General features: G+C 41.5%; 1 protein-coding gene across 2 annotated transcripts in view; it reads right to left on the reverse strand.

Annotated features, from left to right (window-relative positions):
* Positions 1 to 16,735, reverse strand: part of HMGA2 (high mobility group AT-hook 2) — a 123,051-nt gene that overhangs the window by 66,285 nt on the left and 40,031 nt on the right. The gene's annotated exons all lie outside the window — the stretch shown is intronic.

The raw sequence follows: 16,735 nt of genomic DNA on the forward strand, positions 1-16,735 counted from the left end.
TGTCTGCGTGGAAAACAGTTCAAAGAAACAGTTGGCTGAATAGGCATTACTACACATATAGAAATCCCGTGGTTTTTGCTTGGCTGTGTGGGTGGCTGGGGAAGAAGGATCTGGGTGGAGGGGAGGGAGGGGAGAACCATGCATTTTGTTTGTAAATTCAGTGATGTGGAAGTGTGTGTGTTTTCCTGTGGGAAGTGCCTAGCTCTATCTCTAGTGATCTAAAATCAGCGTCAAAGGTTTGTGAATGGGTTACAGAATGAGCAATGGCACCTCCCATCGTTAGCTGTCTACATTTTTTATAACCACTTGCATACTTTTGGTCAACCACTGTAAAATAAACAGTCCTTCCCAAATGTTTTTGTTTTCTTTGACAGCACAGCAATAATTCACTTGGAATGCTGCAGAATATAATAGCACTTTAAAGTTGTTATAAAGCTGCCTTTTTATGATTTATGTTTGAGTTGTTTTCAAGCAAAAAAGATGTCAGAGCTACAAAAGTATATGAAATTAGAAGGTATATCATGGGTGCATGTATATGATATATGGGGGAGCGGGGGGCTCAAGTGGAAGAGACTATTTTAAATAATTTTCATTTTGTGGGGAAGACCTGATCACTTGCCTGTGTCTTTGAAAAATGACTCAATGCAACAGCCAGATTAACTTCTGCAACTACCAAAATCTAATCAAGATGACCAGAGCAAGTCTCTTTCAACATGAATTCTTAGGACCTCATGCTTGCTACACCCCTTGAGCAGAAAAACAATACACTCATAACTGGACATTGCACTTGACCAGAAGAAACGTTTCACAGATGGAACATTAAATGACTGCAAATGCAATCAGGAAACCATACTCCAGGCTAGAGCAGAAACCTGTGAAAATTACACCAGTGTCTGCTGTCCTGCACTATCAGGGGGTGAGTCCATGTGACCACAGATGTTTATGCTCAGCCAGCATCACTGTATTTACCTCTCTCATCTTCCTTCCGAAAACTCTGGTCTCCAGCCTACACAACAAAGACCCTAAATTGTGCTGTATGGGGAACAAGAATAAGCTGTGTGTTAAGTTTGCTCTTGAAGGCTCAAAGGTTATCGGTTTGGCCATCACACCTGCATTCCTGACAAACAGCTGGAGACCCAGAGAGGCCTGGGTCCAGCTCAGTGCTTCTCCAGTAGAGAGCAGTGATACACTGTCAGTGAGCTCAGCCCTAGAAAGCAGGGCAGCTTCCAAGCTTGAGAAAAGGCTCAAAGCTGGCAAGTTTGCCAATGTGAATGTCGGAGGAGCTGGACTTGGAGAAACAGATGACAACGTGGGGTCATCTGAAAATAAAACCATTAAAAACACCTGCAAAGGCAGTGCCTGAGCCAGCAGCCCTCACTTCAGGAGGAATACTCACGTGAGCAAGAGCTCTTAGATTAGATATGTTTGCAGTATTTTGCACTATAAGCGAAGAAGTACAGGGGGCATTCATACTATAAACTCCACCTGCCTCCAAATTAGTATCTAATATTCTTCTGGCAGCCATTGCCAAAGATGTGTATACCTGTTCAAGTGATGTCAAGAAGACACCATGCTGTCAACAGAACAGCATTTCTTAAAACTGCATTTGAAATGCCATAGTTACTGTAAATTTGACCAGCCTAAGTTGCAAGCAAGGCAAGATTTTCAGGCAGAAATAAACTCTTTTATGAGACCAGCCAATACTGACTTATAAAAAAATACAAGCTTGTCTCAGTCTTTGCCCTGTATATAAGCTGCTTCACACATTACAAAGATAGGCTTACACATATACACATGAACATCCATACACATTGGCACTTCACCCGTTACACCTTATATGTATTTTATCCTTGTATATATTCTTAGCAGCCACTACTAGGAGTAACAAAGTCAAAATGTGAACCTCTCTTAGGCAATAAAAGGTACTAAATATTAAATTACAGATAACATTTCTGTGGTTTAAGCAACAGGTAGACGATGACCTTACCTGTCCCAACCCCAAAGGAACTGATCTGGACCCCTAGAAGCAGGCCTTCCTAGGTAAAAAGGTTTTCTTCTGTCCCATGTGCTAGTAAAATAAATGTTTGGTTTTCATCCAAAGATCTCAAAATATTTCACAATGCAAAAGACTGGAATTACCATTCCTATTTAACCCATGATGAAAACTGAAGAACACAAAGTACACTGTCTGGACTGAGGTCATGAAGCCGGGCAGGCAAGTTTTGCATCATACACTGATGCTTCCTGACTGCCCATAGCCAGGACACCTTGCCACTGCTTTTTTGCCTGCCACATCGCCTCGGCTCTCTGCCACTGCCACTTCAACATCCCTCACCACTCCATTCTCTCCCCTCTGTCCTGTCAACATCAGCTTGCTCTCTCCTCCCTGGACGCTGCCTCATCTCTCCCTCCATCCTCCCATGACAAGCAGCATTGGTGAGGATGCTCATACTCCCCATAGAGCTTTCAAACCAGTGCTTCCTGCAGTGCTCTGGCTTGGCAGGTGACCTGGTCTAATGAGAGACACTTCCTTGGGTGACAGAAGCTGATTTAAATCATAACTCATATTGCCTGGCTTTGTGTCTCACATATAGACACAAGTCTGCTCTTACAGTGGAAAAATCCATCCATTATAACACAGAAATTGTATTCTCTGAAAAGCACTGTTAGGCCAGCCTTAATATTTGAGCTACAAGGCTATTTTGCACTCGCTACCACCGAAAGGTGGCTGTTATGTCAGCAGCATGCGTACCCACACCTTCCACCCCTCATCATGGCCAATTCAGCTCGCCTAGAGCAGCAAAGGAGTCTTTCTTGTCTCAATGAAACCCAGGAAGGAACTGCTCTTTAAACAATGATGATTCAGTCAGAGCTGGCTTTGGGTTATATATAGCTTTATAACCTGTCTAGCCAGTCTCTCTTTCCACCCATGTACAAGATAAGGAAAGCCTGTGAATCCTGCTACACCTCCTGTTGCAGGGGATGGCCAGGATGTAGGAGAATGGGTGGTGGTGAGAGCCTCGCTGGGGCTGGTAGGAACCAGGCTGGCTCCCCTTTTGCTGAAGCCTGGGTGGTGGCAGGAAGGGGGAGTTCAGGCCAGCTTGTATCCTCTGCTGCAGTAACCCAGAGAGATGCTGGCCACTGGCTCCAAACAAGGAGCTTGTCTTGATTCTTCCTACTTCCCTCATCATCATTCCTGCCTTGGTAGCCCAGAGATATTTGCACACCAGCATCTACTATAAAACTTATCTGTAAAACTGATGAGGCAATAGAAACATGTAAGAATTACATTAAAGCAGAATTTCACAGTGGTAAGTATGGGATTCTGCTGTTTTCTCCTCTCATTTCACCATATCCTGCCTGAAGTAATCCTGCGCTTTTTGGTCTCAAGTATGCATTTGGGCTCAATTTCTTTTTTACTCAAACAAGCACAGACTCTTTTTGCATCTTAGGGGCACATGACTCTGCAGGATACAACATGAATGAAAAGGGTCTGAGAAAGAGCTTTGTCTTCTGTAATGGTTCCCTGCCTTCCTCCCATGACTGGGCAACAGCACTAAGGAGAGGGAAGCCCTTGCCTTCTCCATCAGCCTGGGCTGTACTGCCAAGTGTCTTGTTACATCTACGGATCACGCTAGATGGTCCTGTAGACACCATGTAGCCTGTAATCAGCAGCTCAGTATCCTAAATGGTAAAAGTAACCATGAAAGCAGAAGCAAAGATTTTTTTTTGGTCAGAACCTTTGTCACACACTGACCTTATACTCTCTTCTTGCAATCAACACCCTTGTTTCTGTTTGAACTTAAAAATGATACAAGCTCTACCTATTTGCCATCAGCATTTTGAAATTTAAGTCTGGCACCACTTGGAAAGGTAAAGAGCTATTTTTTCTATTATTATTATTATTATTACAAAGAGAGCTGATATTATTTCAAGGACAGCCTCTGTTAGACCTTTCTGATACCCTCTCAACAAGAGAGCTTGAGGAGGCAATTATTTCCTTTCCCCTGGTACTTTTGAAGGCATAAAAACAGCACAGCCCTCCTCTGTGCACATAGCAGGGGAAAAACTTTGGAGCAGATGGTTGTCCGCTCCAGCAAAAATTCTAGTTCAAATTGGTATTTTTTGTAGCTCATTGCTCATCGGTACCAATATGGTTCATACTGGCACATCTTTGTAAGCCTCAAGCCCTTGTGGTGACCTTTTGGGCTTTCAGGAGGAGCAAGAAAACACATATTTTTCATAATGTTGAGGAAATGTGGAAAAAAAACCAAACCAAAAACAGCTAGAGTTTTCATCCAGGATAGTGACCCTCAGGACAGTGACAAGATACTATGTCTGTACCAGTGCTTGTTACCAAGCCTGTAAGAACCAAAGTGATGCTCTCAATATCCACTACGTGTTCCATCTTCAAGGACTGGTTCTTGTGACAGCTGAAACCAAGAGCTTTATGCCACCTTCCTGAGTTCAGCATTCAAGGATACAGCAGAGGAAGAAAGATCAGGGTGGCACCTTTCGCAAAAGGCACGCACACAGTGAGGTGAATTTTGGAGGGCTGGCTCAAATCAAGCGACACTCAACATTTCACATTCCTCTTGGCGATCATGGTCTGCCACTATGCAAAATTCCCTTTGAAGTGATACTACCCTGAGCCCCAAAAGCATCTACTGCCTTGCTCCCTCCTCGCTTTGCCACCACCCTGGGCCAAGCTTGCAAGCAGCAGCAAGTAAAGTGGTGCTCAGCACACCTCAAGCCTGAGCTCCCCAGCTAAGGAAAAATGTGGGCTGCTGCACTGGCTGAAAGGCTTGGGAAAGTGCAGCCCTGCTGTTTCATGTCAACATTCCTCCCCCTCTGCCTTCCCAAGGTCTCCGCAGAAAATCCTTTTTTGTTCTTATCAGTTCAAACAAGAACAATGAATTCCTCAAGCCCTCAAGAATGTGACAAGGTGCCAACAAAGCCAACCAGGAAGGTGATGTATGGTCTATAGGCTGCAGCGCAAATAAATCACTTCACAAACCAGTGCTGCAAGGAGGGAATTCAAACAGCTTAGAGACTCTATTTCTAGTTCTCCCCTTCAGATTTTCACCCGCCAAGTATCCTGAATAAAAGCAGTATGTGTGATGCTAAAACACTGCATGCCCTTTGCTTTTGTTACCCGGTATAACTGTGCAGCATCTAATCAAACTGGTATTACAGTGGTGTGTCTGCACAGCCTTGGTGAAGGCAGAGTTGCAGTTTCCATTATAAACCCCTATATTTGAGAGTTTACAACTGGCTGTAAAACTGGCTTACTGAGCAGAACTTGGCGCACACAGCTGTCAACCAGGGAGCAAACGATTTTTACCATATTTCAAAAATAATTGATTTAGCTCTTTTAAAATCATACTGATGTTTAAAAAAAATGATGTTATTATGTCTGGATGCTTTTTACTGTATATCTTCCATTTCTACAAGGAAACACTGTTCTCCTAGTCAGTCTGATTGGGAAAATAAAAGAATAATGACTGACATATACAGTCATAAAAAGGCAGCTTAGCAGGTACATATCCTGCGTATGCAAGGATTCAGATGTCTCACTCTTTGCTTAGACAATATGCCTTCTAGACAGAATTCACATGATGCTTGACACTGAAGAAATCAGAAAAATTGTTTCATGCTAAATTACACACACGATCGTGAAAATTCACAGTCCAGACAGAATGGTAAGCAGGTATCTAAGATGCTCAGCCCATACACAGGCTCTTTACCAGCCAGCGATTGAAAACAAGCATGCCTAGCCTTGTTGTAAGTTAGGGGCTCCTCAGTCTGGTTTTGCCCTTGCACCCCTACCAGTGCAGCACCAGCGCTAAGCCCAGTGCAGGCACAGTGCACATGCAGGAGATGCTCAGCTGCACAGGCAGCAACTAGGTAGCCCTCTGGAAGAGCCTGTGTGCTATTACTGGTATGTACAGCACAGCTCTGGCCCTAGGGAGCAAACTTTCTGGAACAACCATCCATGACTCACCATCAAACCTTCTCATGCACTACTAATGCTGCCACAACGAACCAGTCATTTGAAAAATAACAGGTGTTTGAAATGGTTCACACTGCGGACTTATTTCTTGGCCAGAGACCTGCATGGACTCCATCAGGCCAGCCGTGTGGAGTGAGCACAAGATGGCTGCAGAGAGGGAATCCAGCTGCCAGAGCCAAGACCCCGCCACGAGCCACAACCCCGCACCGCTGTTCTCACCCAAGGTGGCTGTAGGAAATAATGGCTTACAGCTTGCTGGTGTGGATTTGTGGATACTTCCCCGGCCCTGGTCCTTAGCACTAACCTGTATTAGCATGAAAAACTTTGTTGGTGCTACACCTGGGGCATCCAGCTCTCTGCCTGCAACTCCTCAACATAACCCTGATACGATGCTTTGCTGGTGCAGGGAACATCTTCACCACTGATGGATTTTTCCTGTTTTACATCAGCTCAGCTCAGGACACACACTACTCAGCAGACACCCCAACACTGCTCCAGCTCCACCATCTATCTCCTCTACACCCTGCCCCACCAGGATACATACCACTGAGATGCCCGTTGCTACTAAATCCATGCATCCCTGTCTTGCCTATGTATCCTTAGAAAATAAAGCACTGTTGTATCTCCTGCTATTAGCCTGTGGCAACCAGTCTTTGCTGGGTCTGCCAGACCTGAGCTGGCAATGTTTGCCATCTAGCAAATAAGAAACACAGCAAAGAGGAAGAAATAACATACCTGGTGCTTTTCAGATCAGCTTTTATTGCCTGTGATAGTAACTGATAATACACCAGCAAATGTGCTGCAGAGTACCGAAAAAAGCTACATCATCTCTGTAATGAGAAATCTTAGTATAGCTCTGGATTACTACATTTTTCCTAACAAATAGGGAGAGACAGAGTTGTCATTGTGTGAGGCTCCAGCCTCCTGGCCACCTCTTAAAATGGCTTCAGTTGAAGCGGGACTTGGTTCTCCACCTTTAATGGGCAGACTTGTATGTCTTTGAAGAAGCAGTTTCCTCTAGCTACGCACAGATATGTTTAAAAACAAAACAAACGAAACACACAAAACCCCCCTGCCCTAAATACATATTTTATACAACATACCAAAGCATTCAAGTAAGTAATTCATATGCTGGGTTGAAATTATTTGAAACGGCTGCAGTCTGCTAAGCATGTCATATGGGTCAGGAAAAAGTCCTCCTCAGAGATTCCTATATAAAAGTTATTCTAGCAGAATGGGAAAGGTTCCCTTCTGATACTCACCTTGCCACTTGTACCGACTGGAGGAGTACTTGTGGGTATGGATGTAAGCCTGAGAATACTCATGGATACAAGAACCCCTGGATTATGCCAGTCAAAACCATCATTCAAGAAATGCAGCATTCCTGGTGCGTGAGGTGTGAGGTGAGACGTGGCATGGAGCCCAAGCTCATTCCCTGAGATATCATGATCAGACTGAGCTCTGTGCCACTTCAGTGGGACTGGGGGAGAGGCAGGGAATGGGAAGAAGGGAGGAAAGCTGGGCTACTGGTGCCAGCAAGGTAGGTTATGGAAGCAACAGGCCAGACTGGGAGTGGATGGGATGCTGAAGAGGAGAGAGGATGGCAACGAAGTCTCTTAGAAGAACAGCTGGGAGCTACCTTCTTGAAAGAAGCTGCATCAAGTACCACAATGTGTCCTGTCATACTTGGTGAGTTTCTTAAACTCTCAGATGCTGGAGCCAAATGCATGTATAAAAATACTAAAATACATCACTATTAATCTATTTTTAATGTAAAAGCTCAAAATCCTGAAGGCAAATATAAAAGCAGTTTCTCTTTTAAGCCTCTTAAGATTCTCAGCCAATCTCATGAAGCCTGGTATATACGTTCTCTTTCAGAAAAACTTCTGTACAGCTACAGAAATTACATATAAAAGGCACCGAGGCACTTTACAAAATCACATGCATAGTTTTTATATGAGAGAACTTTTGATGTTTTAAAATAAATGACAACTAAGGGGCAAAGAAGAGGAACACCAAGGAATAGAAACTATTTTTACATTATCACTACACATTTACATTACTTATAAAGTGTTGACTGTCTCTATCTGCTCTACAGTCTGCTGGCCCAGCTAAATAGAAATTACAAAAATATAAAGCCCTTTTACATAAAATATATAATTTTATTGTACTCTTAATTCACTTTCGCCTTTTAATTGTAATTCAGACCTTACTAAATTACTCATCTACACCATATAAAGATATAAAAGACTAAAAAACTGTGAAATTACCTCCATTCTTCTGTTAAATCACTTTTTTATTTTATTTTAATCTGTTTAATCACTTTTATTCAAGCTTGAAGCACGCCAAGGGAATTTTAGCGAACAGAGACAGTATATTAATCCATTTCACCTCAACAGCACAAGGTCTTAGAACATATTACAAGCAGAAATGCTCTTCAGCATCCCCTTATTCTCACCTCATAAAACAAACAAGTGAAGTTTGTGCAGTTCAGCACAAATCTCCCAGATCAAGAAAGGCCCCAAATGACATAAAAGCAGATGTGACAGACTGGGGCTGAACTGTAGTAAATAGCCTCCCATCATGAGCGCTATCTCTTGTCTCATACACAGGCATATTCTGCTGCAGCACCCTATTCAAATAAATACATATTTGCATAGCAAATGAATGCAAATTTTTAATATAAACAAATGATGCAGTATGATTAATTACCGATCTCCACTTCTGAAATAGTGTCAAAAGTCAACCGTCCGCTTAACAAAATTATGGGTTAAAAGTAATATTTAACGAAATCCTGTATACAGTTTACCATGTACTAATTTTGTGATGTCTGCTAAAGGAGAAACTAATTTTCCATGTGACCTAAACAAGCATTTTCATCTGGGGGGGAGAGGGCTAAATGACCTAATCCTGCTTGCTGCCAATTTGAATTCACCATGCTCTCAGAAGGACTTCACTGACAACTGACAGTACTCAGCCCCAGGAGCTGAGACCTCACAGTTTCCAAACAGCTGGAGCAGGGCTGCAAAGGTCTCTCGTAATGAAAACAAGTGACTGTAATAGGGCATGCTCAGCTCTCCACTGTTAATTACAGCAGTGCCTCACTCAGTTGGTTATTAGTATCATGCTATTAGTAAAATCTCTACATCATTATGCAGATCTCAAACTCTATCTCTTCTCCACTACCTCTTTCCTAAAAAGATGAGAATGGGCATTCCAGTTAGCCTATCAAGGCCAGTATCCCTCCTGAAATGGTTGCCAGTGAAGAACACTTAGTGAAGAGCATATGAGTAAGACAAGCACATAGTGATACTTGCCATAATGCTGACTCAGTTTTTGATGACTTATGGCTCTGGGACTTCCTGAACCTAAGCTCTGGTATTGAATAGCCCAAGATTAAAATCACATTCTTTGAATCTGTCCAATTAATCTTTGAATTCCCATAAAAACTTTCAGTTTCTGCAACATCCTGTAGTAAGGGGTTTTAATATGCCTTACGTGATAAAGCACCTTCTTCTGTTTCTCTCAGACCTACCAGCTATTACTTTCATTAAATGACTCCCAATTCTGTTATATGAAGAATGACAGTGAGCATTTCCCTTTCTATGAGCCATGAGTGATTTTTAAGACCCTGTAAAACACATCATACCCACAGTCATCTTCCCTCCTGGCCTAAGAGCTTTGCTCTATCCGATTCTTCACCTGAAATTAATTCTACACCTTTAATTATCCAGTTTACTCTTCTGTGTGTCTTTCCCAGTCCTATTCTCCTTTTAATTCCTCATACCCTCTGTGCTCTCTCACTTTTGGCCTGCAGAGGAGACCCTCCAGGATAGTGAGGAATGCCCAGTGGAGTCTGGAGGAAACCTGAAGCTTACTTTGGCCATGTCTAGACTGAGTAGCAGCTGAATGCTGTGGTGTGCCAATCATCCAGATCAGAGATGTGGCTTAAGCATGCCACAGCTCCATTCTAGCCTGGGTGCTCTGGACTCCTTTGCAGAGGAAAATGTGTATGTGTTTTGGGAGAGGAAATAGTTGGAGGCTGGTCTGCTCCTGAGTCTTGCCTGGACAGGGATTTGGAACATGGCTGGGGTGCACATGTAGAGTTAAGAGGTCACAAATCCTGTCAAGTCCCCTAATTTATATGTAACCTTTTTATTCCAATAAAGCTGCTAATGACTGGCCTAGCTGCTTGGGTAAGTAACAATTCCTGTTGCTCCGAGGGCCAGGCAGTGTTGCAGCACAATCAAACTAGATTCTACTGTACATGCTGTATCTCCTTCCTCCAGAGGCCAAACCACACTACTCCTCCTCCATCCAACCCCCTCTCCCACAATCCTCAGGGCTATTTAACCACTTAGCAGGAACGAGCTACAGCTGCACATCATCCATGTCAATCAACACACTGCCTCTGAGGCAAGGCCACAGCTGCGTGTTATCAATGCTGATCAACCCACTGCCTTCATTCCTTTACAAGGCAGCATACATGAAGTCACCCTGACTTTGTCCTTTACAACCCAATGGAGGGTGGCAATGTTTTTCTGATGATAGCATAACCTCAAGCATCCTAAAAATCCTGCATGCACTTTCAGCACACAGCTCTAGGAAGAAGCCTGTTGCTATCTCAACTTCCCAGTGTCAGATAACTTTGCCCCAAAGACAGGGGATAAACTATATGGCAGTGGCTTGAAAGTTGGTGCCAGCTCATCCCTTTTGTCCCTCTCCTCCTCCGGCTTGTTGACTGCAAGCCTTTCCTGTGACTGTACAGAACATAGCACAGTTTGGGAGCACTTGCATTGGAATCACCACACACCAAGTCTCTGTCCTCCCCCACAAAACAACATCTCAGCTGCAATCTTTCCTCAGGTCCTCTGGCTTCCCCAAAAGTTCATTCTGCACAAGGCAGAGGAGATAAGATGAAATTGGGGACAGTCATGCAGGTTTTACCTTGTTCTTGTCACAGATCTACAGAGATTAATTAACCAGAAGCAAAAATACAGCCTGTGGCTGTTTCACTGAGATACCAGTGTTTCTATTACTCGTGCTAAGCATGCAAAGTACTTGTTCTCAAGGATTTATTTTTGTTTATGGTTTCTTTGCTTTTTACACTAAGCTTAAATTCCCAGAAAGGAATCATGCACTGCATATGCAGGCCCAGCTACATTAGTTTTGCAGCAACCTGTCTTTGCCCTGAGCCGCTCTAAATTGCTCCTCACAACATCCCAGTTCTTTTGGAAAAAACAGGATCTGTTAAATGGCAACACAGTCTTCCTGCGGTTAAAACTGTCCCCTTCAACCAAGGAGACAGGAGCTCAAAGGATCTGGTTTCCCTTCTGATGGCTTCAGTAACTGGACCTAAATTGGAATTGGGAGTGGAACTTTGTGGTGAAAACAGAAACACTGTCATCACATTCTCTCTGCACAGAGCCCCCAGATAATTTGCACACTCAGTAGATTTTTATGTCTACTTGAACACCTGCTGCTCTCCAGAGAGTTAAAGAAATGGGGAAATTAAACGACCACTGAACAACATTAATGTGACAGAGGCAGCACTGCATTATTTGGCAATGTTTTCATGGCTTGAATTAACCTGACCATAAACATATTTTTAAAAATGTGTAACTAGTTCCCCATCTTTAACAGGAACCTCTGTAAAATATAAAAATCTATCTTAATGTGTTCAGTTTCACAAATCACTGTTTAAAGGCTTCATGTCTGTGGTGCAGAAGTTGATGCAGAAGGAGGATCAACCTGTAAGAAACAGGACTGGTAGATTTTGATGCTAGTCCCAGTTGTGCTAAAGACTTTCTATACTTCTCAGAGCTAAACAATAAATCTCATTTTTGCTGACTATAAAAGGGACTGTTACTACCTTGTATCTATTCCTGCTGAATTCACAAAACTTTATGGAGGTGCTCAGACATTGCTGCAATAGGTAAAGGCTGTTTTCAAGTGTTATAGGGGATAAAGAATCTGTACTGGTTTAATGTATTAAAAAACATCTCTAATTCATGCCATGTTCCACTGACATAATCCAGAGGAAAAGGAAAAAAAAACCAAACAACTTCTAACCAGACGGAGACAGTAACTGTGCAGTACTGCAGAACATGTTCTAACCAACACTTCCCTACCATCCCTGTTGCCAGCAGGGCTTAGTCTGTGCAATGGAAAGCTTGCTGGGGACCTGCCTCCTTGCCTGGCAGCCCTGCCAAGTGGTGCAGTTCCACCTCCCAGCACCCCCTGAGGGCATTTGGGTCTGAATCACATAATTTTGCACATTATGTTTGTGCAAAATAAGCTGGGGAATAAGTCAGCAGACTCCACAGACTTCTACCACAGGTGTATCTGACTTGTCATTTTGAAAGGGTGCTTTTAGTTAATATCTTTGCTCTTGGTTTTTTTTCTTTCTTTTTTTTTTCCTTCGAGGAGGAAGAACAGATTCATAGAATCATTTAGGTTGGAAAAGACCTTTAAGTTCATCAAGATCAGTCATAAAGAGCAGCAGTATGGTAGGCATTATTTTCTTGCTCTGCCTGTATTCATTACATCTCACCTCATGGTATCAGGATGAAATTCAGTGAATTCAAATGTAACTTCTACCACAATACTATCTGAAATTCAGCATGTTCACAATTGTTCCTGTCTGACTAATAAGTACACTTCATTATGTATAACTAAACCAGAACATTTGGAAATGTTTGGGTATTAATATGAAAAGTTTTTTACCTACAGAACTTGCGACACGCCAAAGGTTATTCTCTCTCACAGACACATATAGATGGGTATATATATGTATGATAATGGACATGGAGACGTCGATACGCTGCTATGGAATTGAAGATGCGCTGTTCTGGGACAAATTGTCCTGCACTCGTGTTCATTTAAAAAGTTAATAGTTCTATTCAGTGTTCAGAAAAGTCCTCCTACAGCATACTACCATATACTGGCATATCTAAAGCAGGTAAAGACTTGACAGAAAGCACACAGAAACAACTGCAGTTTCTCTGCATATAAAAGAAATTATCTTGATTTGTGCCATTTAAACATATGTTAAAGTTGGAGGCACACTTCCAGTCCAATGGTCCCAGATACTTCACATCCATCAAAATACATATTCTTTATTGTAGAATATGTTGGAAATAATATTTCAGATTAAATTTGTTATTGAGGTATTAATTATAATATTGAAGCCTACTGAACTAGAAATTAAGACCTTAAGAGCACTTGCAGTGAGTCAGAATACAAATCTGTTTCCAGAGTAGTGCCAGCTCAGACAGTGGCTAATAATGGATGATGAGGGAAAACACACGTAGCAAATATGGAATGATACTTCTTGCATTTTTTAAATGGGAGATGGCATTAAGTCCACTTAATTTAAAAATATCTTCTGTATAACGTCTGTAAAAATCCTTTTCCTGTATCTTACCTTATTCTCTGAATTTGTCTAACAGTTTTGTAAACTAATTAACACATCTGACATGAAGAACTCCTATGCTAACAAGCTCAACAATTCGTGTTGTGTGGAAAAAATACTTCCTTTTGTTTGTTTTTACCCTAACCATTTCTGTTGGTTTTCTAGTTGTTATATTTGAGAAGCAATAAATAATGATTTTCCATTCATGTCCTATACAGGCTTAATTAGATTTACAGGTCTCTGGCATATTTCTTCTTCATTTAGTTGAGAAGACCCCTTGTAGGAGAGTAATTCTGTACCCCTGAACAATCCAATATTCATCTGCACCTCTTCAGGACCATTATTATTTATAGTGTTCAAATCCATTCAAAATCCAAGTGCATCACTGAGTTATCTGTGCCACAATTCCATCTTACATTTTGTTTTCTATTCATTTCCTAAGAATTATGAATATTTTATTCCCTTCTTTTGACCACTGCAGCCACAGAACCGACATTTTGCAAGAACTACCCACTGTGACTCCAAGTTCTCTTTTCTGTTTGGAACTAACAAACTCAGAGCTCACCTTTGCAAAGGCAAATAAGATTCTTCTCATTACCTTGAACACAGCAACACAAAGTGCTGCCTGCCGCTGCCTTGCCAAGCCATTCAGCACCACGAGTTCCTTCTTCAGCTGCTCATAATCCATTTTAGTATTAACTAATTTTTTATCATCACCATTTCATAACTTTGCACAACTAGTTTCAAAATCAGGAATTTTGAGCAGCATAGGTCTAAGCACAATTCCTGCTGGAAGTATACCGGTACCTCCCCTGCACTGTCAAAGCAGCCCAGAAGATGACCTCCCCTCTCCATTCCCTGACCACTTAATTCCTTTAAAGCACTCAATGAATAACACTATTCATTAAGAAAAAAACTGTTTTGGAAAACTAGACACATGACATTCATTGAACCATCCCTAGCCACACATTTACTAGTTTCCTTTCAGAGAATTACAACAGGTTTGTGACACACAATTCCTTTCTAATAAAAGCTTATTGCTTTTCTTATATTATTTTTTTTACTCACTTTATATTTACTCAGATTATACTTACCCAAGTCTCTACAATTTTACTCCTTTTCATAGCTTATATCTATATTCCTGGTGTGGTGGTCAGACCTACTAGCCTGTGGTTCCAGGAGCTCTCTGGGTGTCAGAATGGCTGCCACCACCTCCTCTGGGGCTAAGCCACCTACTCTATTGGCCTACAGCTAGGGCTTTGCTGGAGGAAGTTCAGAAATTCCATATTTCAGTTTGATCTGACTTTGACCAGTATTTGGTCCTGACAACTTGTCACTACGGAATTATTGATCTGTTTGAAAACTCCTTCACCTGCATTTCAACATTAAGACAGCTCCCAAAGAATCATTCCCTGTAAAAAAAAGATCCTGGTGTGGAAATCTTCTTAAATTCTTCTAGAATTCCTAGAATTCATCTCTCCCTACTCCTGTGGCCTTGTCTTACTCGAGCTGTCATTTCACTTGTTCAGGATTCATTGCCTCTACAGACTCTTCAATGACCTTCTGTTTCCAGCGCGTTTGAAAGTGTTTTTACTAGTACTTCCAAGCCTTTAACAGGCAAACTGTTCCTCAGCACCTTTTTAGTCCTGCTTCATCAATGCCTCCCATTTAACATGCTTCACATATAACATAAACATGCTTTCCTTTCTCCTTCATTTGGACATCACTTCTACTTTTTGAAGCCTATTTATTTAAAATTGTCCTTTCCACTCATCTCCTTAAAAATGGCAACCTTTTAATAATCCTGCTGAAGTATTTCTGATAGCTGGCATATACATAATTTGAACACTTAAGATGTCTGTAAGCAGCCTTCCTGCGGAGTGAAAGTCACATCACCCCGCTGACTCTTCCTTTTAATTCCCTTTTAACCTCAGTGTTATGTTGTTCCTTCTTATGAACTCTGATATGGCTGTGGAGAAATTACAGTTAAGTAGAAGAAAAAGGATGATTCAGTAGGACATCTTTGCCCAGTATGACTATGACTGTATGGGTTTTCAACATGCTGTTTTATATAGGATAATTTGAGGATCCTTTCCCCAAGAATCAATAAAATGCTTTTTGCTCTGGAATCGTACATTGATGTACAGACCCAATGACGGCTGACTGAGTACTTCTGGGCTTTAAATGCTGGTTGATTAGCTTATATCGAATGAGTCTGTGGCATCAGCTTCACTTCCTCATGAATATTACTCCTTGGTTCAAGTATACATTTTTGAGGATTTCACAGAAAAGACTCTAGAGCTTGTATTTAATCTACCCTTCAACAGCTTTAGACAAACTGGTGGAACAGTGCAGGCCAACCTGCAATTCTTCCGGCTATGATCATATTTTTATTTGCATGCAGAATACTATTTTAGAGGCCATTTATCCAGCACCTTTAATCAATGTCTTTAGTTTCATTAAGATATTTATATTCTACACATGTATTGCTTTTGTCAATACTGTTAACCACGGCTTCATGTCATTGCTCTTCTAGATGAATCAAATATTTGTATCCTCATTCACCTAACAAAAACTGTGGTGATAACCATTTTGTGAGAAAACTAATTTAGAGACACTGGTCTTTTTGCTGTTATTGAAAGAGCCTGACCTCATTAATTCTTTGGTTGGAGTTCTGCTTCCAGAAATACCTGTAAGGATTATTTCACAGGTTCATTTTCTAGCTCTTAGATGTCTAATTGCCTAATTTGTAGATGTGATCAGGTAGTTAGTGTTCTAAGTACCATAAATGGCAACCACAATTATTTCCTGAAGCAAATTTGCAGGCAAAAAAAAGGAAGGCCATTTTTCAAAAACAGACTAGAAATGTGTTTTTAATTGTAGATAAAAGCATCCCTAGCAGCACTAAAATACAGCTAGAGGTGTCATGCTCAAAGTGGCAAAGACTAGGTTCATAACTGTTAGATATCGGCTACATTTAGTGAAGCTTTAAATGTTATGTGGTGACAAGCATTATACTTGGCCTTGCCAAACCTTTTCTTAATTATTATGGGCTGATTATCAAACCTAAACAAAAGTTGGTCAAATGCACCTAAGATTGATTTTCCTATTTGTACTTCACTGCACAGTGCCTCTTGCATGTATACCTGTGTAATATAAGTGAAGCCTCCCCTTCTTCTAACTACACGAGGTATGAAGATGATGAGGCTGGTACAAATGCTACTCTGAGTTACTCCCTTTCAACTTCTGGCAATTTCAATAGCATCATATGCTCTGGTCTACCATCATCAGGTCTTTGTCTTCTGTAG

This window comes from Falco rusticolus, chromosome 5, assembly GCF_015220075.1.
Source record: "Falco rusticolus isolate bFalRus1 chromosome 5, bFalRus1.pri, whole genome shotgun sequence".
In the NCBI taxonomy this organism is placed as follows: Eukaryota; Metazoa; Chordata; class Aves; order Falconiformes; family Falconidae; genus Falco; species Falco rusticolus.